General features: G+C 42.3%; 1 protein-coding gene and 1 long non-coding RNA gene across 3 annotated transcripts in view; one reads left to right on the top strand and one right to left on the bottom strand.

Annotated features, from left to right (window-relative positions):
• The window catches only part of FGGY (FGGY carbohydrate kinase domain containing), a 281,489-nt gene that overhangs the window by 28,873 nt on the left and 226,741 nt on the right, over positions 1 to 25,875 (top strand). Inside the window, exon 2 of one of the 2 annotated variants that reach the window (XM_048946341.1) lies at positions 1,616 to 1,732. The exons of the other annotated variant lie outside the window; for it this stretch is intronic. The gene's annotated coding sequence lies outside the window, so the exon portion shown is untranslated. The remainder of the gene's footprint in view (positions 1 to 1,615; positions 1,733 to 25,875) is intronic. 2 annotated transcript variants of the gene reach the window in all.
• On the bottom strand, positions 131 to 4,871 carry LOC125693902 (uncharacterized). The gene is made up of 3 exons (XR_007377296.1): positions 4,674 to 4,871; positions 1,312 to 1,439; positions 131 to 1,143 (listed from the first exon to the last, which is right to left on the bottom strand). It is a non-coding gene; the product is annotated as an uncharacterized LOC125693902 (long non-coding RNA).

Genomic DNA, 25,875 nt, shown 5'->3' with positions numbered 1-25,875 from the left:
TGGCTAGCAGTATGAAAAAAAAAATTAACATACAAATAGAAGCATACTAATGCTGAGTGCTGGAGAGGCAGATGAGCACCTTTGAAAAGATATTTACTGTGTTTGAGGACAAAGATCCCAACAAAAGTGTGCATTTTTTCAGATACAACCAAGGCATGATTTCACTGTGCAGAAATGAAATGAGCTTTCTGGCCTTTTGGTATTTTGATAAATCTTTATTAAAGTAAGCAGGAACAACAAAATGCATTGAGTTATGTTGCCAGTTGTGACCAAATACCTCAGAATAACCAGATATAACTGTTGGGAGCCGTCGATAAAATAGTTTACTTTTGATTAGTGTCTCAGAATGGATACAAAATGCCTGGCTTTTTAATTAATAAGCAATCTGGCATCTCGTCAAAGTTGACACCTCACTCTGTCTTAGCAGCTGTTGGAACAGTAGGCTTCTGGCAACCTGGGATAAAGGAGTGCTTGCAACAGGAGAAGGAAAGGAAGCAAGTCAGCATGACACCAAAAATGCCTTGTATAGAGCACCACAGAGCATAGGAATTTCCAATGAGAAATCAAGCTCCCCTTCCCTAAGCTACGGGTTCAGGCTTGCATGGACAGCGAGTTTCTGATGCTGAGTATCACCAGTGGTTGGTGGCTGACAGATGTAAGGACTCCTGTGTGAATTTGAGTGATGTTTCTGGTTCTGACAATGGTAGCAATAAACAGAGAAAGCATTGAACAGTGAAAGTAGGTCCTGCAGGTTGCTTCTTCCCAGGGATTATAGTGGCAGAGCCTGTGGGGAAGTTTACCGAGTGCCTGCTCATGTCATTCAAATGGAAACATTCCCTCTGGATGACAGTCATTTGAGTTGGAGTCATGGTGTGGGAGCAGTGAGGGTTGCCAAACAGCTAAGGCAGGCACTGTAGGGAGGAAAGGGCACAGAGGAGGAAAGATAGGACAATAAGGAGAGTTAAAGACTTCATCTGTGGGTAAGATGCTGCTGAAGTGCTACTCTTCCTCAGTCCTGTCTGATGAATAGTAAGCAGGCAGATCTCTGAGCACAGCTGACGTGTCACACAGTCCCCACTGTGCTGGCTGCTCCCACTTGAAGTGGAAATGTCCTGGTCTTGTCCACTGCACTTCTCAGGGCTTCTGCAGGAGGAGAATCAGGCCACTTGAAACCCTGAAAATTGCACTTATTGCATCTTTTCTTCAGTAAAAAGTCACGTGCAGTCACTGACACTGCAGTATTTGTACCTTCCCTCGTTTCAGAGATGAGGCACTGACGGAAAATTCTGCCCAGGTAGTACTGATCCTTACCTGTGTTCATTTTACGTGCAGTGGCTTCAGGAGCACAGCTCACATATGTGCTAGAGGAAATACTGCATGAACAGCAGGCAGTGCATTTGGCAGACACGTTGGTCAGCTCGCAGGACTGTTTACACAGTCTGTTGAGAACATATGAAACATATAAAAAGCCATAATATTTGAATATATTAGAAACAAGCTCATGAGATCAAGGAAAATTTTGAGGATAAAAGGGCAACAATAAAGCAAAGGCCTGAGGGCTGTGATGGCAGCTAATTGAAATTCAGCTGGTTCTTTGGCTGTTGTTTTTTTCCAGAGAACATAACTAGAAAGACATTCCAAAAAGGACTGCATGGTATTTAGAGGTCTGGGTACCAGCTGTAATGTGCACATACTTGCAGAGGCTTCTGTTCTGCCAAGGCTGTGGACTCAGGTGAGTCACATGAGAGAGGTTAAGCACACATGTTGTAGGAGCTAATGGTACAAAGTAGCCTTATTCTACATAAGCATGTTTGGTGCTGATTTCTTCCAGCCACTGCGTTCCTTACAGTCAGTGTAGGAAAAGATGTGTGGCTGGCAAATCTGCAAGCCCAGGCAAAGATGTTCTGGGTGTGGATGCTTACAACCTATTGCCAAGTGCTTCAAATAGGCATTTATGTCAAAGATCTGAGGTCAATTCAATGATAGCCAATTTCAGCCTCGGATGATTTTACAAATATTAATAAGAACAGTAGTGTATTTCACATTTATGTTCTTGGCCTGCAAAACACCTACCTAACCCTGTACCATTAGTGGTTGGGAATATACATTCAATTCAAGGCAACCAAAAGAATTTACAAGGTGAAGCAAAAATATGTTCACCTCTTTAATGTCACCTCACAAGTATAATGAGAAGTAATTTTATTTTCTGTGTGGAGAAAAAGCAGGAGAAATGAGTAAACTCAAGTGGGATACAACCACAACCTCCCCTGCTTCTGCCTCCCCACTGAATGACCTTAAGTTACTTTTGCATTTCTCTGGCTTGCTTTGCTTGCTTGTAAAACAGTCATAACTGAAGTTGTAGTAAAGCATGAAGATCCCCTTTCTGTGGGGAAAAAGAATGCTATGAAAATGCAGTAAGGAAATAGGTACAGATAAGGGATGGAATTTCATCTGGAAGAATACCTAGGATTAATTTATTGGCATAAAATATTTGTTAGTGGTCCTGTTTGCTTTTAGGATATCAACTATTGACATTTTTATTAATTCATCAGCCTTGTAATGCATTTAGAACGTGTAGAGCACATCCTGGCACTGAGATTTATGCCATTTTCACTCTCTGACACTTTGCCCAAATATCTTCCTGCAGTTGCTGTGGACTTTTTTTTGTTGCTGTTGGGGGAAGCTGGAGGGGGAAAGCAGAGGAGGGGAAAGGTGTTAATGTATTTTTTTTCCCACCACTGTCAGAAGTTCTGACGATGATTTGGAGTTGTTACTGTCAAAAATCTGGGTAGGGGAAAGTAATACTTTTCAGTTTCCCAGTATGGGGAAGCTGGGGCGCAGTGCTCAACACCTTCCCAAAATCACACAGACCGTTTCTTTGAATACAGAGTTTTGATACTTAGTCCAAAACATTGACAAGAAGATACCACGTGAAACACAGGAACTCTTCTGCATTTCACACCCCTTGGGGAAGAGAGTGAATTGAACAGTCACTCCCTGCTCGCATGAAAGGGCATTGCTGCAAAGGTGAGGCTTACAGTTCCCCTGGACACTCCGCCCAGCAAATCTGCCCCTAAGCTTTCCTGCAAGCTTTTACATAAATCTATGTTTTAAATTGCACAGCAACAATTTTTAGGAAAACCAAGGAGCAGATGTAAATCAGCACAATTTACCGTGTTGTTAGCTCCCAAGTGCTTTTGGCCTGCACTGCTGACAAAAGAGGCAGTCCTGCCCTCTTCCTGCTCCCACGCTGTCCCCTCCCTTGCTCTGACACAACCATGAGGTGAAGCGTTTTGGGAAATGCATCCAGTTCAAATCTTATCCCAGCAAAAAGCCTGAATGGCCAGGGAAGGAGGAATTGCCTTCTTTTCAGAGTGTCACCAGCATACGCTGGATTAAAATCCTTGTAGAACCACTGCCTTAGTGCAATTCCCTGGTCTGTGAGAGCCAGGAGCTTCTCTAGTTTGTCCCAGCAGCTCTTGGCTAAAGGAGAATTGTGCTGCATCTGGAAACTCAATCAAGCTGCTTTCAAAACCTTTCATTCACACGTGGTCCGCAGTTGGTTCTTAGCGCACCTTTGCTATAGGCAGTAGCGCTCCACGAGCCTGTCAACATTGTAGTCAAACAAAGGCTCGTCTCAAGACTTTGTGTTGTGTAAATAAACCTTGTGCCTAGCAGGGTGTCACTGAGTTAATGTAAAGCCTGAAGAGGGGAGGGCGTGGGAGCAGCATGCCAGTGTTAACTTTTCTGCTCAGGATTGCAACAGGATTGCAACAGCCCAGCCTATCTGAGCTGCCGCACGTACTGTAAACATGTCTGTGCACTTGAATTTGATATGGGCGGTGATAGAGCAGTATACCTTTCTGGGAAGTGCTAATGGGCAGCAAGCTTTCATTTTAAGGAAATTCTGCATAAGCAATAGCAGTTTTCTTGCTAGAGTGCTGATTCTGTCCACGAGGTAAACAGAACAGATAAACAAAGGCAATGTATGTGGCAGCATTCACCAGCAGGTTGAAGTCTCAGGGTAAGAAGGAGAAATGCAGAAAATCCCATAAACATCAGTAGTTATGCTGTGGTAGCTTTGAGTACTTTTTGTGCTTCTCACAGATCAGTAACCGGGGGGCAATTGACAGCAATAACCACAGTGGTAAAAATACACAATTGTTTTTTTGAACCAAACAGCGCTTCATATGCAAAGCTGCCTATGTAAGTGTGCCCAGGGTGCTTTTTGAGGCCTCATGGGAAGTTTTGCAAAGAGTTAGCTACCTTTTATAAAGTTTTATCAACCAGAAGCTTTTCTGATAGTTTCAAAATCCTCTGTTGCTTTTTCTAGGCTTACTTTTTCTTTCCCCCCCCCTCAAAAGGGTGATACAAACTGTAAGAAAAGTTTCAGGAGAGCCTCCTGTCCCCCCATTCCCTTTTCTCATCCTTCCCCCTCCCCCAAACACTGGGAGCTCTCAAAAAATCTTTTAGTATCCTGGAGATTAAAGGCAGTGTCTTTAATTTGTATTTGTCTTGTAATAGCTCTGATTGTCACTGCCTCGTCCTTCCCTTTGCTGGGAGTACATCTGAATGCTCCTGCTATGTTATTTGTGCACTTGCTGTCAGGTTCAGTAAGCAGTTTCTTAGCAGGGCACCTTCCCACATAAAGATGTCTCCAGTTCTTGTCTTACCTCTCTCTTCCTCCATGTGCAAGGTCTCGACAGCAGAGAGCAACAGAGCTGAGTGTCAGGGTGTCAGTAACTCCTAGCTGATAAATGGAAATTAACTCCAGAACCTCACAGATCCACTGGCAGCTGCATACAGGGCACTTTATACATGTTCCAGTTATGCAGGTTTTGCATGGTGCCTATTTTAAGTTTAGGCATTTTGTTATTGTTGGACCTGTTAAAGTTCAGAACTGTAGCACGCCAGTGAACCTCTTAGGTAATACTGAAAATGTTGTGGTAATCTGCTTAAGGATTATCTGTGTAAATAGGAGTATCGATAAAGAGAATTGAAGTTACACGTTAATCACAATAATTGCTCCAAAGACAAACTGGTGAGCAGCTGGCTAGAAGCTAGAAATGTAGCTAGTTTTATACCATAGATCCTAAATTGTACTGCTGGTGGAATCCTGTGTTTAGTCAGTGAGTGACAACCCCCCCTTTGAGGCGTAGCACCGAGGATTTCCCCTTCCTGAATGGGTAAAGGTGAGTAAAATTTCCCAGAGCATAAAAGCATGTTACAGAAGTGGCCAGATTTTCAGTTTTGAATTAGAAGAGATACTTTCATTTTCAGTATCTCCATTAGTGCTGCTTTCTGCAAGACCAGGAGCGTGAACTCCTGTATCTGAGCCAAAATTCCAACCTAAGCAGAATGTACTCATCTAAAGTTCCCTTTTGGTTTCATTTGGACAAGATATTCTTTGGTGTAGAGTTGCTGTGTACTGTTTCAGCAGTTGCTGTGTTGGGAGCTTGGGAATGTGCTCCCTTGGAAGAGGTTACGTAAAAACCTAGACCATAATAATCTCAGAGAAACCCCCGAGTGTGGTGATTAAAAAGACCAAACGATTAGGGGAAACACATCAAAGAGTCTCTGTGAGAGTCCAAAAAGGAAAAATACTGATTATATTTGTTTTGATTTTGTCTTACATGAAGTAAAAGATGTGTGGTGTGTCCTGGGTCACCACCCTAAGGGGTGTGTACTTAAAGACAACAGAATCAGGCTCCAAGACTTGTATGTGGTTTATTTTGGTTGCAGGGCTGGGAAGATAAGATACCATTGTGCCATCTACATAGTGGTGCTATCAATCTGATAGATTATACTTTCCATACACCTCTGACCACCTCACCTGCCCTCTGCCCACTAATCTGTTTCTAACAGGGTAACTCCTAGCTTTCTGGCCTTCTACAAACTTTCGGCTGTGATTTATTTAAACGGCCACAAAAATGTTTTTCTTCTCCAAATGTGTAATTCTTTGTGATGAAAGCAGCCAGAAGCGTGAGATGGGTAACACTGATTACTGAAGCTATTGTGCTAGCTCAGGCTCAGTAAATTGTGAATCTTAGGGGCCAAAATTGTTTAGAATTCCATCCAAGGTCTGGGAATAAGAGTAGATACTCATTGATTGATAGCCTTGTTGTTCACACTCCACCGGATTCTAATGCTGTTATTTTAGAACAGTGTTAGATTCATTTAAAAAGTTTATTAGACTTGGTCTGCCCTGGGAACCAGGTTAGAAAAGATTTGAGCTAATGAAATATGCAAAATGTGGTTTTAGGGCTCTCCTTTAATGTGGAATGGAGAAGAAAGATTTTAGTCAGCTACAGCAAATCCAGTAAGGGAACTGTTTACTTAAGACTCTCACAGTTATTTTTCATGTGCATTTTCAGAGCTTTTCAGCTGGATTTACTTCATGTAGACTAGCGTATTAATCAATATTTTCTTCTGATATTTGTTTTCCAGTTGGTATTCTGACTTAAGTAGTCACAGTCGTTTTCTTTCTGGGAGACTGGTATAGCAGATTCCAAAAACCTATGGGAAAATAACTGAGCTCAACACTGGAAATGGAGGAATATAAAATATAATCCCAATTTAGGTAGGAGTATTGCATCTGAGTTTATTTTCCCATGTGCAAAGTGATGTGGCGATAAGAATATTACAGATTCTTGATGTCAAGGCTTGCATACACGTGAGCGATGCAGCCCTCCTTAGAAAATGGAAGTCAGCAAAGCCTTTGTGCTGTCCTACTGCAAATATCATCTCTCTTCCCAAGTGCTCATCTGTAACAAAAAATCGTACCAAATCTACATCTGAAGCTGACACAGAAGGAGCCCCTGGGCATCTGAGAAGTTCCACTGCTTCCCTGGCTGCCTCATGTTGGTGATCATTTTAGGATTTCATATGAAGAAAAACACTGGCAACAGTGCATAACATTTTCTTACATAAACAAAAAGAGATTGAAAACAAAAATCACAGTACAGGAACATATTCTCTTTGTGCCAATTGGGTGATATATTGACTTTGCTGGTTATGCATGTTTGGCTTTGGCCTCTTTAGAACACTCCCAAGTTTGAGTCCAAGCTGCTGATGTTGTCTTTAATTTTTTTTTATGAGTTTTTGTGAGTGTAAATGAGGCTGCTTGGAGCAAAATGTTTCAGGTGAAAGATCCTTGTGTTTTTCTAATCTTCTGTCATCTTGATTTGATGACATGGTGTAAAATCTACCTGTTTGCGTGACTAATTTGGAGCTCTTGAGAGTAAAAGGTGAGAAACAGAATAGAGAAATGAGTAGAGACAGCAATACTTTCATTCAAACCTTGAAGGCTGTGAGACATTTTCTACATCTGGGATGTCTTGCTCTTGCACATTAGATAGGTTGTTTTTTGTCCAGATCAGGACTCAGGTCTGTTCTCCCTTCTTAAAAGAAAGACTGAGAAGAATCATTCTGTTTATGTTAGCATTTAGTTTTGATCTGGTAGTCATAAAACCTCAGATATGTTTGGAAAGCAAATAGAGGTGCAATGGCAAAAGCAGTGGCGTTGGTTTTTGTTTTATTTTAATTTACTTAACAGCAAAACTAAAAATGTGATGCTGATTTATATGCAGTAGTATTGATTCCTATATTGTTACAGCTATGTAATCTAGAGTCCAGCTGAGCACTGAATGTTTTTTTCCTGTGTACTCTGTCCTACCTTTGTTATTCAGCACATAATGATGCATTAATGAAAGCAGCACTGGTGTGCTTCTCATCATTTTGTTCTTCCAAGTCATAGCAGCGATGCTGGAAGGAAACCATTGTCTATAGAAAACATTCTTAAGTTTTTTAAAGGCTTCCATCTAGAAAAACTTTTTGGTAGAGAAAGGCTGATGCTGTAAGTACTCATTCCACTAATGGTCTCATTTTGATTACACTCTTTGCAGGTTGCATAGTCACATTTTGAGCGAGCTGCAGAATATATACTGAATCCAAACATGACATGCTTATTTTAAACTCAAGATTTCTCTATCTGTGCTTAGGATGCTTAATTGAAGTGGTGGCTCAGAAGCAGGCTGTTCAGTCTCCAGTGACTCAGAGAAGTGCAGTGGGTAAGCACTGTTAAAAACCAGGTGCATAAATTTGAAAATGTTGATCCAAATCACATTATTATAAGTAGTGGGGAAATGTCATGACTTACTGAGATTAAACAAAGACCTGCTTAGAATCTTGTGACTTCAGCTCATAAATGGATTTCATCACTCATTACAGCTGCATAAACAAATGCATGTGGTATATATGCATGTTTTGTTTTTGGAAGTTGTTGTTTTTAAAATCCCCTCAGAGGTGTTTTTTGTTGCTTTTTTTTTAATTGCTCCTAATGAGCCAATGTTCCCCAGTTCTGGAGCGATGCCTCGTGTACCTGAGCAGCGTAGCACGGTCATTGCTTTTAAGGGAATAGTTTGCCTGCTTTTCTCCCTTTCTGGCAGCTGAGCTGCTTTGGCAAGCAGGTCATTTTAAAGGAGGAATTTACAATATGAAGCCTGCTGTCAAAACTTTTATTCCTTTTATGCAAGTAGCCTTAACCTAGTGCTCGCTTAGAGCTGTGGAAGTGTAGTCCCAGCCCCATCAGCAATTGGAGTATGTCCTACATGATGTCTCAGCTCCTACTGAATAAGTTTATCATGTATCTAGGTATTTTTTGGTTGGTTAACATAACTTTTCCTGTTGTCTGTGTACCTGTTTCTCCCGATGGGCCTCATGTAAAGAATCCTAGAAACCAATGCCCTGTGATTATCCATGTGTAATTAGTAGTTCACCCATGTTTTCTTGCCAGTATGTTGCAAGTGGGATGTGGCAAGATTAAGCAAAGTTTTGGTCTTCCTGCTGAGACTATTACCTGAAGGCACTAATGATGACAGTGGTTTGTGATGTACAACAGGTGCTTGTCATCTGTGGCTTTAAAATGTGGCATAGATAAAAACTATTAAATCATTCACATGTCTCTGGTTTAAAATATGCCACTTTTGGTTAAAAATCACACTGCTCAGCATGTTGAGGCAGGCAATTATCAAAGATTAACCTTGAGAAACCGAGAAGACAAAATATAGGGGTAATTCCTTGAATTCCAGTTTGCCATTTCATACTCTGAACTGAGATGCTGCATTATCCCTAGGTGGGCAGCTCCAATTTTACTTGCAGCCTCCTCTTTTTACTCGTGAAAGCTAGGCAGGAAAATAAAAAGAACAACATGGGACAAGTCATGTTTGGGGCTCTTATCCATATATCCTAAATAGATGGATTTGGCCTGAATTGGATTACTTTGTTCTACTCCCTAGAAGGATAAAACTCATACTAAAAAGAGACGTAATTTAAAATGAATAAACCCCAAATCTTTACACTTTTCTGTCCAGTAGCACTAATTTTTAGGCAACTAGGAAGGAGCCCTAATCATATGTGATCCTAAAACTTGCTTAAGCAACCTGCTGAATGTGTGAGGCTGTGAGTATCCCACCCCTTCTGTTGGAGTCTGAAGAGAATCCAGTTGCTCATCACCTCTGAAAGCCTGCCCTCTCATTTAGGTAGTTAAAAAAACTCCTGACGCACTCCAAGATGTTGCATTGAACGCCTTAAAATGTCACATTAAAATCACGTACAGTTCACCCACAAACCATCTGGCTTTGCAGATCTGAAAACGATTAATTAAGCTTCTTGCCTTCCTAATAAGGCCTATTGGAAGTGCCACACGGCCAGCAGTGGGTCTGCAGTGTGCAGGATGGCCGTGGCCGAGGTTCCCTGTGCCCGGTGGCCGGCAGAGCCTCGCCACACTTTGCTGTGCTACCTAGCACAGCTCTCACAGCAGGCTGGACAAATACCTGTGTTTGTCCTTAAAAGGCTCTGCCTGCTGCTGCAGGAGCCCCAGCGCTTCCTGGCTCTGCTCAGCCACGCTCCTAAAAAGGCAGTTCCTTGCTCCCACTTCCCGCAGCCCAGCTCCCCGGGGAGGACGGCCCTCCCAGGACCAGCGGTTCACTTACAAGGAAAGCCTCCCTTATGGCTTTTGCTTCTCGAGGAAGCCGTTGTGTTTACAAGCACTGCTGGGGTTATCCTCTCCTCTGAATAATGGAAAGTGTAACAGAGTGCAGTGCCCGAGCCTGCAAGCCTCCCAGCACAGGCACGTTTCTGCAGCAGCATGCAGCCCGGAGGGCTCTGTGCAGGGAAGGAGATGCGCCGTGGGAAGCAGTTCAGAGCCGTAGTCTTGAAAGCGTATTAGGTTATGGTTTTATAATAGAAAGTAGTCAGCAGCAATATGAGCTCAAAGCAATTCATGTCCTTTTTCCTCCTCCCCTGGCTGCCATTCCTGCGCTGCCTCTTTGCTTGTGCTCGCGCAGCTCTTTGTGGGGCCATGCTGTGTTTTTGGTTTGATTTGTTCTGAAAGCCAGAAAAGCATTTTCTGCTTAGCTTGATGGTGTGGCTTCACAAAAAGCTCTGCAAGTATTAGCTGAGTGAAGAATAGGAAAGAGGGGCAACAGGACTTGGTTACCAATGCCCCATAGTCTTCCTAACATGAAACCATAGCTACTGTATGCACCTTCTGGAGAAAAACTCTCCAACTGCTGAATGTTTTATTAGATATTTCTACAGATTTAATTGAACGGCTCTGAAGGATCTGATTACTGGTTTATTTATTTCACATGCCAAGTTACAGGCTTAGTTACAGTCTGGTAGATTTTTAAGGACAAGTTCTTTACTGAAGCCAGATTTTGGAAAAGGCTTGAATATACCAATTCAGAAGGGGCTTTACACAGCCTTTTTGTTTTGTTTTGTTTTTATTAAATTAACAAATCATCCTGGCTCAATTTGAAATAATTACAAAGAGAATTTTTCAACTTGAAGATCTGTGAAATTCTGACATGTGCAGCACGCTAAGTGCTCTCGTGCTCATTTCAGAAAGGGACTTAAAATAATTCATATCCAAGGGGGTTGTTTGGGAAAGGCCAGCACCAGAGGTCCCCCTCACTGTGTTCTTCAGGGCATGTGGGACATTGGGGTGCAGCTCACAGAGGTTGAACGCAACGTACTCAGGCACAGCAGTTTGTCTCTTCAGAGCCACACACTTCCTTCGTTTATCAGGCTGCTCCTGGCAATTCTGTTCAACCTTTGGACTTTATGGCCTCTCTCAGGATGTAGCATTGGTTCCCTAATATCTCTTCTCTCGTCTTTTGCCAAGTTTCCAGCAGGCAATGAGGCCGTGGCAGGCAGGGTCACAGGTGTTAAGGGAAGTCAGCAGCACAAACAATTATTGTTACAGAATCGGATTCCGCACTTGTAAGGATGAAATACTGCTTTTCTTATTCCTGTCTTTTCTTTTTTCTGAGATTACAAGGCATTTCCTACCTCATTCTCCTTTTACACCAGTGCTAGGTTAGCTCCCATGGATTATGTAGTTGAGGTTAACAGTACTGATGGTGTGGATAGAAGTAATGGCAGTGACACGCACCTTTTTAATGCACAATGTTAGCTGAGGTCTGTTATGTATTTTCTAGTATTGCTTTTATAGCTGCTGGTACTTTTAGTATGTCTGTCGTGTAAAATATGATGTGTTTGAATGGTAGTTAATGAGGTGCATAGGAAGAAACAGATCAGACAATAAGGAAGAGGGTGATTAGATAGAAACGTTGATCGAACAATAAGGAAGAGAGTGATTGACTGTTGGTCTGATGCAGTGGGAGGTGGCATGTCTGACTAACAGCTATGGAATTTGATAATTTGGCAGAAGAAAAACACGTACAGCTACAGGTTTGAGGCTGTCTGGGGACAGTGGTCCCAATATACAGCATATGTGAGATTTGGAAGTTGTATGTTGTAGGGAAGATGCACACATGAAAAGGTAGTGAGAGGACTGCTGGAAACACGGCTGTTAATCTGAGTTCAGAAAGTGCCTGTATGTTCTTTTAAAGTCAGCAGTAATTTTGGTGCAGAGCAACTTGTCCCCAATACAGTGTTATTAAGGGAGGCTGAATTGTCCAGATCTTAGTTTCAGAACACTTTTGAATTTTAGAAAAGTTCTTTATGTACACAAAGCACTTGGATGCAACGCTGCTATATGATCAGTCTGAATTAACAGCCCCATCTCACGCTTAGTAGCACCATTCTCAACCCCTGATTGTGTTGCTTTTCTTAGTCTACAATGTAGCAGCTCTGCATGGGGCTCTCACTGGTCCTTGTTTATGTACAAGCTTGTAGCAGAGCAACTCTGTCAGTTTTTGTGTTGTTAATATTTTTATAGACTGCTCCAGCTGTGTTCCTTTGTGTGAGCACAGTTATAGTCAAATCAAGGACATATTCCCCTTCCAACGTGTGAATTAAGTAGGATTTTAGAAGTGTAAATCTACCCGACTTAGGAGAATTTACTGATTTACCTCATTGATAGAACAGATAAAATGTTTGAATGTTTCAAAGGGGAAATTTAGAGAAGCAGGAGCCCTTTCAATCACACAGGTGCTCTGAAGTCCCAGTAGCAGCCCATGTTTGAGCCCTGAATGCAGTCTCAGCACTTAGTTCATTTTCTAATAACCAATATCCAGTTGATGCAATGAGACCTGTAGAAAAAAGTAACTAAAAGTACCTGAATTTTCCCTTTAACCACATGAAGAATGCAAGTGCAGTTCTGATAATGCAGAATAAAGTACACTATAGAACAAGCTGGTGCTGTTGTAGCCATGCATATTAAATGTAATTGGTGATTATAAAAGGAACCTTTATCAGGAAACGTCACTAAAGGTAAGCAACCTTTTACAAATAGATTATTACTTCCTGGGATAGGCTCTGTATATAGTTTATAGAAAGCTAAGATATTAGTGCTACTGTCTTTGATTAATAAGCAAATTCAGTTTTGTAGGAAGTATATTTTCGTAGAATCAGAGAATAGAATCACAGAATGGCTTGGGTTGGAAGGGACCTCAAGCATCATGAAGCTCCAGCCCCCCACCACCACATGCAGAGCCACCAACCTCCATATCCAGTACTAGACCAGGCTGCCCAGGGCCCCATCCAACCTGGCCTTGAACACCTCCAGGGATGGGATATCCACAATCTCTGTGTGCAGCCTGTTCCAGCACCTCACCACCCTCTCTATGAAGAACTTCCCCCATGTTGATGCAAACAATACAGCTCATGTATTATGATCTGTCAGTGTCATTGCTATTTAAGAAAATCAAACTTTCAGAATTTAGAATCAACCATCACAGCACGGTTTACTTGTTTCAGTGTAGTGTCCTTTAAACACAGCTGCTCAGATGTGCCACTTTGCACGTAAGGCAGTGCTGGCTTCAAAAGGCACTGAGGATCTAGGTTTTTTGCACAGGCCTTAAAAGTAACCTAGGGTAATACTGATAGAGTTCACCAAAAAGGCATTTTCTAGGGCTCTGCTCAGAAGAAGATGGTGCTTTCTTTTGTCCCACCTTCAGTTGTCTTTGTTGCAGTTTATAGCCCAGCTTTTAATGGTACTAACCAGAAATACCTTGAAGCACTGGGCTGTAAACTACAGCAGACGAGCAGCTGTTGTGCAAGTTCTTTGCTTCTTGTGGTGAGGATGGGAACCTTAAAAATTGGGTAGGGTCAAGAGCAGGAAATGGGAGCCATTACGACTGTTCCAAGGAAGTGGTTCCACTCGTGAATCACAGTCCTGGTTTCTCCATGCTGTGTGGGAGTGGCGTCCTGTCCTGGCTGCTCTGCCACTGGGGAGAAGGGAGAAGGAGATGCTGGAGTTCCACCACCATCACTTCTCAGGCTGCTGTCATTTGGGCAGCTGGAGCAAGGAAGAATCTGAACGGTTGGAGTACTCTTAAGCTTTTATGCAGCATGAATTAAGGATTGCATTCCAATGCTAGTTAGATGATGATCGGAGAGTGACAAGGAGTGCTGTCCTTTACTGGAGGAATTTGACCAAATGCCACAAACACCTGGGTTATCCTGTAGAGAACAAAATCTGCTATTGTGTGAGACAACCAGGGCTGCCAAGTCTTGCCCACCTCTCACCCCTCCCCCCTTTTTTTTTCCTGCTGTCATGAGTCACACAGCTCTGGCAGCTCCTGGAGCCAGTCTCGTGGTAGCACAGGAACCTCTTACCCTCACTTGTTCTCCAGTCCTTCCCAGAGGAAAACGGCTGCGTAGGCTTCTGCTCCCTTTCTTGCTGCGTCGAATTGCTGCCACACCTCAGTTTCTTCAGGCCTTCTTGTCAGGGCACCATTGGCTTACTCATAACTGATACAGACATCAAACTCAAGCAATTTCTCCTCTGCTCTCCAAGCTCTGTGGCTCCTGCAGGCTTTTTCAGTGCTGAAAGGACTGTGCACTTTGCCTGGTTTAAAACCTCACCCAGAAGCTGTTTCTGCCCGTTCTCAGGAAGAAAAGGCATAGAATATGAGAGATCCTGGCAGTTGAGTGTTGCTGTTGATCTTTTCAAAGCCCACTCGTGACTAGATGATCTTGGATGTCTTTTCCAACCTTGGTGATTCTATTAGATAAATCCCCAAGATTCATTACAGGCTTGCTGTAGCAGTACCAGCAGTGGCTGTGTGTTGGTAGCACAAGTCTCCTATTTGCAGTTTGAAAGGCAGTGGTTGCACACAATGAATGACTTGGAGAAAGGACGGACCTTTGTCTCTCACTTTATCTTTGCACTGATTAAATGCATCTTCTTCCATCTCTGAAGCAAATATACAGTGGCACAGATGAAAGAAGAATAGAATTAATAGAAAACAAGCTGTTCTGAAAGAATTGGGTTTTTAAAAGAGAGTCTTGTACCTGTCTGGATCCGGTATCCTTATAGAAAACCTGGTATAGCCCAGAGAATCTGCTAGAGGTATAAGCAAGCTGTGATGTATAATGTGCACAGAGATGATTTCTGGGTTTTATAGAGAAGTTCTGCTTCTATTTCTAAACTCACTGCTGCTCTGCTTTGCTGCATTTTCACTAACACACAGCCCAACAGAACGGAACAGTAAACTGGGTGCTTCTCCAGATGTGGTTACAGGGAAGGATGTGTGCAAGGAACTCTTTGGGGTCAACTTAAGTCTCCTGGGTGAAAGAATTGGACTTAATTCTAGGAAGGGGCAGCAGAAGAGGATCCACAGTGCGTACGTAGAAGATTGAGGCTTGGTCTTTGCTCCTTCCACAGAGGCTTATTGCTCACATGGGTTCCGAAGTCGATTTACGTGTTCAGATATAAGAATATTTGCAAAAGTTGAATGTGTTCATATGGAATCGGTGTCAGCTGGGGACATCAGGTAGTAATTTCTGCAGTCAAATCCAAATTTATTTGAGAAAGCATGAAAAGATTCTTCTGCTTTAAGTTAGGCTGCAAGTAACTGAAAACATTGTCTGCCTCTCACTGATTACCATTTTCTTAGATAGCTGTAGTGTCTTGGAAGTTTGTGCTGCATGATAAAAGGGTGTACCTTCTAATTTCTACCTCAATAGTCTCCCAGAGTCACACTAGGGTTACACAAGATGTGAATCAAATGATGTACCTGAACGTAAAAGCCATCGGTATTACAGGTTATTTTGTATTAGCTATTTATTCTTTTGTTAAAAACAAAGTAGTCTGTAAAGTCACGAGGAAAAGTGCTACAAGTTCTAGTTGTTATTTTAAACGTAACAGTACCCTGTTCCTGGCTGAGAAATATCCACGAGGTGACAGGTGATGGAGCATTAGGAAACATGGAGGTTAGATCAGGCCACTGATATCAGGAACTGAACAAGAGCTGTGGCTAGGATTCCTAGTGAACCTTCAATTAGATAGTCAAGCTAATGAAAGGGAGGCTTAACCTTAAAGATATCCTCTTCCCAGTGGCTTCTTGTATTCCTGGTGCCAAGGCTTGTGGTGATATGAGTACAGATCTGCAAGTGCAGTCTTAATTAAAGGAGTTTATACATCTCAGCCATCTATCCAGTATCACTGAAGGGCTCCACAGTGCACACGGGCTGAATTAGCATTTCTGATTAACCTCTGCTTTTTGCACAGATGTTCTAAGGTGTTAATCCTCATGTCAGTGTAATGAGCTGGAAAAGCTTTGGGTTGAAATCTGAGCAGCATCTAAAAAACAACGAATGTTTTCGTCGTTATCTTGACTGGCAGACAGAACCCAAACTGGTTGGATTATTAAGTAAGAAGTGTGCACAGACTGACAGCTTGTACATTGTTTTATCTTTAGAAAGAACTTTTACAGTCTCTAGTTATAAGCTTCAAAAATAGTAGAGGTTTATAACCGAAAGGCTGGCAGATGTTTAGCTGTTGCAGATAAAAGTGAGGTTTAAATACAGTTATTAATTTCACATGCTGCTATCGTGGAAAGCAGTGAATAAACGTGGAAGACCAATGCGTTATAGCTAGCTTTTACGGATACCAGCACCCTAAAAAATTGTTTATATGTCTGCTGCTTATTCTTTGTAACTCTTTGTAATGCTTCCAGTGACTACAGTGACATACTTAGATAGAAGAGCTGATCAACTGAAGCCTTACCCTAGAAATGAACTCCACTAATCAACTGCTCATGACTCCAACAGATGTTTCTGTTTTTCTGACAATTGAAACCTCATGTTCTGCTGTATTTTTTAAATATATTTTTTTCTTTTTGTACTAGCAGCAAATGCCCCATTACATATGTGAGCTTCAAAAACTTGTCACATGATACCAGGAACAAATTGTTAAGTCAGTCAGCAAAGTTAAGGCTTGAACTGGTGGTCCGCTGAAGGCAACTGGGTCTTAAAAGCTGGAGGAGTGCTGTATGAAACTACTGTACTGTGGTTTTGTTGTAAATGCCAGTACTCTATTTCAGCCTCTTGTACGAAATTTGGCAGTGTTAGTTGAACTCAGATCAAAACTCTTTTTTCAAAGGCTGAATCGTTTTAGGATGTGCAGATAAAATTAAGCGATACGTCTGAGGATATGAGTATTGTGCTCTTGAAACCGCAAAAACGGGATGAGAATTGTTTATATGATGTTATATAAGGACTTATCTCCTGAGGCAGATCAGAATTGGTGAATTTTCAGACATAATTGAAATACAAATATGCATAATTTTCTATTTACTTTGATTTGTTTAGCCTGTTGCATTAAATTTACCACTCCAGTTTTATTCTTTTTGGTAAGTGACTGACGGATCATTGATCAATCAATATCTTTGTGTGATTTGGGCAGAAGGAAGAATAATGAGTGGAAATAATGATATATTGTCAACCCACAAAGATACAGCATGCTCTGCTGTCAGCAAAGTCAGAACTACTTAGTGTAAATGAACCACCTGTTTAAAGACTACAATGGAACAATTAGAACTGCAGGCAGTGGAGACACCCTTTGAGATTACAGCAATTCATTTGCAAGCCATTTTTCTGTTAGCAGTGAGCAAGTCACCATGAGCTTTCCCCTGCCCTCATCTACCCACACTTGGCTGATTCAGGAGCCATGGCATAGCAGGGTTGAATAGGCAAGGTAAGACCAGGAAGCTTATCAGTATTCACACTTTGTTTGCTGAGTGAGATCCTGACCAAATGTGGGGAACCTTAACCACGACTTGTTCTTTTACCCTTTCCCAAGGTAAATACATTAACTTGCTGCCGTTGCTGGACTTGATTGTCACGATAAACCCAAGGACAAAGAGCAGAGTGAGTTGCAAACTGTTTGATTAAGTGAGTGGAATGAAGGTGAAAATGAAAGTATGGGGTGCACTGTCTGCCTCTGCTGCCACTGTTGAGATGCTAGGTTATTTGAAACAGTCCTGTCAATGTCAGGAATTTTGTAGTAAAAAGGCATCTGGTTGATGAATGAGCCCAACTACATTGCTATGCGAAGCATATGTATCGGCGTTTCAATTACAGAGCTGCAGAGGTAGGATTTAATCAGTTAAGGATATGGGATCTGGGAAGCTCGTAAAAGGTGAATAACAAAGCCAGCAGATGATCCCCATTAGAGCATGTTCACAGACTGATCAGAGTGGGAGGAGAGGAATCGTTAAAGGAAAGAATCCTCTGAGCCAAGGGATGACAGGTCTCTGAGAAAAGCTTGATTAGAAGTGCTGAAGTTGGCTGACAAGTCACAGAGAGTGAAGAGTATTGATTTGAAACTTTGGCAAGTGCCTTTTCAAACTGTGAAGAGACAAGTACAGGAACAGAAGGAAAGCGATGAACAGAGAAGAGTTAAGGCATGGAGAAAATCAAGCCAGTCATTGTTAGAAACGAACAACAAATGTAGGGAGAGAGGCTGGAACTGGACAAGGTGTCACTGAAGTTAATTGGTAGGAGCAGATGCAAGATCACTTTGTAGTGACCCTTTTGAAGCAGTTGCTTCTCAGATTGGCCTGCTAGATGGTGATTGAGATGTTCTGGAGCCTACTGAAATAAGTGCAGAGATTCCAGCTGGTGTCAGTAGTACTGGAGCAGTCTGTAGCTGATAAAAAACAACAGCCAAAAGATGCATTGTCAGGCTAAAATAAGCATTGCCCCTACCCAGTATGAGGAGACATAAGACAGTAAACCAAAGCTGGCTGTGTCTGGAACCCTAATTACAGAGCTCTCTTAGATCTTTGGAAGGGCGTAAGAAAGCACTGTTGCCCTTTGCCCTGCTTCCAGGCTTGTGGCAAGGGAGATGCAGAGATTTCTCCTTCCAGGGAGGATTTCCAAGAGACTGAAGTCTGCTCTGTGATATGCAGTGATCTTGTGTGTGTTTGTGTGTACAACTGCTCCCAGTGAGAGGGCAGTGATGGCAGATGTAGTCTGCCAGGAGCCGGCTGCAGCTGTGGTACTACCCAGGGGAGTTCAATCCCTGGGGACATTCAGTCTGGCACCCCCCAGCACCACGTCCATGAGCTCGCTCACATCCACAGTGCCAGCAGTGAGTAGTCATCTGCCGGCTGCACGCCCACGGAGCACATCAGGAAGGAAACGGCTGGTCTCTAAAAGGCAGGAGTGTTTTGAGAAAAAAAAAAAGAAAAAGCAGGCAGCCTGTGTACCAATTCCTCCCGGACTGAAGGAATCCTTTGCCCCGTGATTCATGCTGAGCTGTCCGGTCCATCCGGCAGCAGCCGTGTCAGGCAGCCACCCACTTTTAGCTGGGTGCTGGTGCTGTCGCTGCTGGCACAGGAGCCTGCAGCGATTCAGGATTCTTTTGTTAGTCAGAGCACTGGCACTTCCTTTGGCATTTGTTGGTCTGCAGGAAGGCTTGTGTTCGAGTAAAGGCGTTTTTGTTGTTGTTGTTGTTGGTTTGTTATTATTTTGTTCATTTACACATTTGGACCCTGAAGGTTTGATTCAGACGTCTTCCTTGCTCTCCACTTCCTGTAGGTTGAAGTCTCTGTTTTCTGATGATTAGCCAATACCGGCTGTTCTGGCAATGAAGATGTCTCAAATCAATCCTATCCTGTCTGGCTCTCAAATCAATCCTATCCTGTCTGGCTTTCCAGGAAGAGCCACCCCTCCCCTCTCGCTCCACAACCCCTGTCATCCAAGATTGAAATTTATCAGAGCTGCTGTGAGCAGGAAATTAGCTCCTTTACAACTTGTTCTCCACTGCTTCTCATTCATTTTATTGTTTTAACGTTTTCCAGAAAATAAGGCAGAAAACAAACCTGCTTCCTCTTCAAAAAACTTGTGCTGTTAACCTGTGAAATGCTTATTTCCCTGGCAGGCTGCTGCTTATCTTTATAGCAGAATCACGAGATTAAAATCAGTTAAAGCTGAACCGAGATAAAGAATAAAACACTGGAAAACATTTAGTCATCCTTTAGCATCCTGAAGATAAGAATTTCTGCATATAGGCATCAAAGTGGTAATGAGTGCCAAGGGAGGGATTGGCTCAGGAAAAATGGAGTGAAGGGTGCTACCTACAGACTTAGGAATGTGCCTATGAGGAACTTACTTGAAGCTGTGGGTCTTTGACACCTATGATAAATTGGCTTGATTTTTCTGAGGAGTGGAGCACCTGCTAATTCCATTCATGGGAAACTCTCCTTAGAACTGCATTCAGATAACAGAAGGGTGTCTTTTAGCTTATTCTGTGTGTGACTTTTAACGTATGTATATTCATGTATTCTGTGTGTCTTTCCAACGGCAGCACTGGAAGATTTTTCTTGAGATATGTAGAAGGAAAATACTGTCTTAATTAATGTCAGACATTTTTTGTGCTATTCAGCATTAAAAATAAACGTCTGCCCTGCCAGAAGTAAATTTGGCAATTGTGTGCTCCCTGCTGCAGGAAAACAATGTCTCTCTTCAGAGCTCAGAACCAAGCTTTGGCAATGAAATGAGGACCGATGTCCATTGATCTCAATGGAAAATCTATTATTAGAAAGATTGCTGCGACCACATCCTGCCATCATTTTGTACTGAGAACCACCACTGAGGTCAGCAGGATTTTTGTGCAAATATTTATGGCAGGATATGGCCCACTTCAGGGCATTCTCAGGGCTGAGAAGCCTTCAGATGAATTGTTCCTTCTTCTTGTTGATCCTATCGCTCTGCTAAAATCTGATCCACAAACACTTCAAAATCCCACCATCTAAGTTGATGTTGACTGAAACTGAGTAATTCAGTTTGTGCTCTTTGAAATCAGACATGAGGCAAGAGTCTGGCATTGCACAATGTCCTGACTGGTTTTACTGTGCCTTCAACACTGAATGGGCTGCATCCTTCTAACTTCTCAAGAAAGCAGCAAGGACTAAGTTGCTGTGTCAGATAGACCTGTGGCTACAGCAAGTGAAAACTGTTGTTAATTGGGTAACTCAAGAGTTTCGTATTCAGCAAATGCTTTGCATGTGTGACTAGTGCAGCTAATTTCCTGCTTGCCAAAGTCAGTTCCATCAGTGCTTATTGGAACCACGAGCTTGGATAGTAAAGGGAACGCACTCTCATTTATCCTTTTGATATGGGGAATAAATGAATTCTTTTCAGCTTACTGTACATCCGTATTTTCAATGGACAGCAAAAAACTGTGTCACTGACTCATTGTTTGATCTTGGGTAAACCATCTAATCCAGCCTATCCCAGTACCCCTGTGTACATAAATAATGTAATGACTCTCATCTGTCTATACAAACTGTTAGATTAACTTCGTTTTATAAGGTTTAGCTTTCCTTTAGTCTTTTCTGGAGTGCTTTATTGGCGAAAGAAGGCTTGTACCTAAGTCAACCCAAAAGGTTTTGTGTCCTCATCTCTATACTGATGGTTTCACATCAGTATCCACAAGTTTTTGCAGTCTGTGTGAATAATGCTATTACAGCTGGAGTAAATGTTTCTGGAACCTGTTGGACCAGGCTTTAAGTTTATAGCAATTTGGCACTGCAGTCATTGTTCTGATAACAGGACAACACGGCGTTCTCAGCAATACTTTTTGGAGTCTATCTGGGTTTTTGCAAGCTGGGAACATACCTGAACCTATGTTACATCTGAGCTCTGTACAAAGATTGCCTGTGAAAGGTGAAATAGGCACGATGATCCAATGCTCCCCTGAAAGAGGAGTTGTGCTCTTTCCTGATCTCATGAAGAAACATGTTTTAATTTGCAGCCTAAAACCTATAACAGAAAATCTTAATTTCCTTGTGTGTCAACAGACATAATGAAAAAAAAAAGCTGTAATGTGACCCAAAAAGTTAAGTGAGCCATTCCACATTAGCATGCCTGCAAAACATTTTCAGCTATAGACTATGCAAAATAATTCTTTGCGTTATCATCTGTATTTTGAAGCCCAGGAATTGCATTTGGTTAATCTAGAATCTACATTCTTCTCACGTAGATTTCTGCCTGGAAAAAAAATGTCACTTGAGTGCTGGGAAAAAAATGCCTTGCTAATAAAACAGCTGTTGGTGGAGGTGTATTAGTTCCAAAGAACCTTGTTCCTTAAAATTTCTTCACTTGGAGATGAAAGTTCTGGAGGGAAAACACTACAGGATCTGAGGATCACTGTGTCCAGGGGATGTGTGATATACCCAATAAGAGCATTTCAAATGAATGTGAGGGATAAAAATTTCTGTTTTCCAATTTCAGTATTATCCCAATGCAAGAATAAAACTGAATAGTATAACCTCAAAAATGGATGCAAAATGGAATTCTTGTTTTCCAGCTAGTTCTCAGAACAACTGCGTGCTTGTGGAGGGTGCTGGAGAGAGAGATTTCCTCTTAAATATTCAATGAAAAACGTAATCCTGCTACTGCATCGTGGTCAGAGATGTCTGGCTCCTTGATGGAGCTCCCGGGGAAGCAGCTTGTGTTCAACAGCACACAGCATAAGCAGTAAGAGCACTAACAGAGGCAGCTTTGTGATTTATATGCTGAGTTGTGACTCAGACTACATTCAGCTCCACCTTGCCCAGAGATTTCTTTCTTAATCTTGGGCAATTCATTTAATCTCTCTGTGCTTTGGTTTCCTGTCTGTGAGAGTTTGCCTGCATGAGGCATCAGTGAACTACTTTAAGTGAGATATTAGGATAATGCAGCCTACTGAGCAAGCTAACTACTTTAAGGTTAGCTTAAACCTATTCTGACAAAGTTCAAATTGATCTAGAATAGGTAATTTTAACTTTGAGTTCCTATTTTGCTCAAGTGTGTCTAAAAATTGGATCAAATCAGGATGAAATGAAGATGAGAGGTCCACATACTGTGCAGCAAAGAAGGTTTTTTTCTCTAAACCTTGTCTAGAAGAACAGAAACTACCTGTTGTCCAGCTCCCTGCAGAAGTGATCAGATAGCTTTGAGGCCTTGCGTGGGTCTACCAACAACCCTGTTAGCTGGGGCCTTTATCCTATGGGCTGCCTGCCTCAAAAGGCTTTGGATTCATCTGTGTTCTGGTGGAAGAATGAGATAGCATGACTTCAGCAGAGGCATGAACCTTATGACTGAAGTTTCTTACAAGGTTGTAATAGAAAGTGAAGGAAGTGACAGAAGTCTAGATGTGGTTCTCCATCATTGCAAAGCCTAAAACAGTGGGAATCTTCAAAACCCAATAATTTTATTGACACCCTTTGAATGAAAACGTGCAGGTTCAGTTTGTACAAAGAATTCACATCATTGAAACGAAAGGGAATATTTTAATTGCTCCCTTCTATTGTCTCGTCTTACTCTCTGCTTTACCACTGATGTTCTTTTTTTGTTGGAATGAACACCATGGTTTTTGTTCCGGAGAATAATAATAGCTGTAATAGAAAATTACCACTTTGCAAATCATTTTGGAAAGTACATATGGAAATCTTTAAGAGTGGAAATAGTTGCAATGGATGATAGTTGCTATTAGCAATAAAAATGTTTGGCTTAAGGTATTGGGAAAAAAAAAAAAGCATTGGAGATAGTGAAATTTCATCTAGATAGAGTACAGGCCTGCACTGAGCGTGTGATCTTTTCAGACACTGGAAGGATGGAGGAGAGATTTTGAATACCCTGAAGTCCTGACCTGCCTTCCTCAAGTCCTCCCAACCACAGGCACTAAGTGTTCTTTAATGCAAGTCAAACCCTCTGAACAAGGAAAGAGAGAGAAATTAGTCTGAACAGGAAGCTTCAAATATTGTAAGACTAATTGAGTTTAGATAATTAAGGGGTTTTAGAGCAGTAATTCAGGGGAGAATGGGAGGGGAGGACAGTTTAATTGAGATTGCCTGTCCATCTGTGAATTCTCTGTGCAGCCTTCTGTGGCACGTCCCGATTGTCATTCGTTCTGACCTAAAGCAGTTGATGCACTTTGTATTGACCTTATTAGTTGGCAACACTGCAGGCTTCCCTTCCCTCGTGCTTTGTTGCTATTCACATTCTGCCTCCAGAATGGGGCATGTGTGACAGTTTTTTGTGTTGTCCTTGACTGGAGGAAATGCCCTCCCCTGTCATGTCTGCCCTTTTGGGACCTCGCAGAGTGCTCTGGGGTCAAGCCAGGAGTTGGAGGGATGAGGAGCAGGGTTTGAATGCTGCTTTGTAGTTCAGGAGAAGCTGTTAGCAGTTCCCTGTGTACTGGAGCTAAGTCTTCATCCCTGCCACAGCAATGGAGCCAAAATTGGAATCAAACCCTGCTGCTAGGAGCAGCTTGATGGTGATGATAAGCCCATCTGGTTCAGTAGGTGAGAGGAGATGGCAGCCAAGTCTTATTGCTTTCCAAGGGAAAAGGCTCTGAATAGCTTTGCACTTGCTGCCATTAAGTAAACAGCTTTTTTAGAGGATGTCATTGTATATTCTGGATCACAGGAACAAATAGCTGCACTAGCTGCAGTGCAGAACCATGGATCACCTCCAGCTGTGCACCTCCATGTGCAGCTGCTCATGTCTCAGGCTCCCCTGCGTGGAAGAGAGAGATCCTGTGAGGTTTGGACACCATCATCAGGAATCAGACACTGAGCCTGTGCTGCAGTGCATGAGGTGGGATTGTTGTTGAGGAACAGTGCTGAAGTGCCCACAACTGAGGCCTGGTTGCTGTGTGACAGCTTGGGCGAGCCTGGAGTGCTGCAAGAATGGTGTTGACGTCTGAATTTTGATTTATTATTGAATGAATGGAGCTGTGTTCTGCTAGAGTGACCCTCTCTTTGGCCATGTCCGCCCTACAGGCAAGGGGAGTGACTTCCAATTTTACACACATGGGTGCCCATAGACACTGCAGTGATTTACATGGGAGCACCATGCCAATGTAATCAAGATCAAAACGCTGTCGAAACTGTAGCTCCTTAATTTAGAAAGAAGCTGGCAGGTACTGGGAGGAAAGGCCTGGAAGCCTGTCAGAGCAATGACAAATCGTGCTGAACTCGTGTTGTGTTTGTAAATGCAAGCAACCAACTTGGTGCATCCTAAGGACCTCTGAGAAAATAAGAAGGCACCTGGATGTGGCTTGTCTACTGTTTGCTTCTTGTCTCCTGCTCTCCTATGAGAGCTTCAGTGGAGCAGTTGCAGCAGAGCACAGTGACCCAGCTGTGTCAGAAATCTGCTTGTCAAAAACCGGGGATAACTTGAGGATGTTTTCATATGGAGAGCAGTGCTAGTGCTGTGTGCTAACCTGCTCTCATCAGGTGTTTTCCTGGTGATGTTGTCATTACTGTTCCTCTGGGACTATTTGGATATGGGAAAGTAGAATAAATACTCAAAGAGGATGTTTCTAGCTGCTAATTTTCAGTCCAATTTGATATAGGTCCAAGATTTAACACTTCCTTTCTCTGCCAACCACATACTAAAAATAACATATTTTCAGGATATTGGAGACCACTGGTAATCTGTGGTATTTGGCACTTGAACATTCCCTTTCATCTGGAGATCTCAAGGCAGAAAGCTGGAGTCTCAAAGTGTCTACTTGAAGCTGGGAGAATCTGAGACGTTATTAGGCTTGTTTGGCATGTAAATGACCAGGAGGCAAAATCTCTGAATGACTGGAAAAGTCTGAATTTTCTCGTTGAGTGACATCTATTTAAAAAAAAAGGCAGTTTTGCCTTAGCACTCTGTGCCTTGCAGCAGGGAAGATCCTTCACAGGGCCAGGGGTGGCTGCTAGCGGGGGAGCATGGATTGCCCAGCACTTACAGCCCCCATGGAGGTTGAGCAGGAAATAATTCACATTTCATTTTCTTTGTCCAGTGAAGCAAGGCTTTAAAGTAGCTTTCAGTAATCAGACTGTTAACTAACACTTCTGGCATGAAGAATATTTTTTGACAAAGTTTTTATTGACTTTTCTGTTGTTCTTTTTTTTTCCTTCTCTGTATTAGGATTATTTTTCACTTTGGTCCTTGTAGTCAGTAAGATAGAACTGGTGGAAGCAACTTCTAAAAAAAAAACAAAAAAACCAAGAAAAAAAACCCATTTGGCTGGAAGGAAAGCCAAAGATTAGTTCTGTTTGTGTAGATTTATTGTAATGTTACCAAAAGTCAGGAGTGTCTGCACTGCCCAGAATACAGCAGTTCAGTGTATCAGAG

The sequence above is a fragment of the Lagopus muta genome, chromosome 5 (genome assembly GCF_023343835.1).
Source record: "Lagopus muta isolate bLagMut1 chromosome 5, bLagMut1 primary, whole genome shotgun sequence".
NCBI lineage: Eukaryota > Metazoa > Chordata > Aves > Galliformes > Phasianidae > Lagopus > Lagopus muta.
The sequence above is the reverse complement of the archived record's forward strand: the minus strand, read 5'-3'. Positions and strand labels throughout refer to the sequence as shown.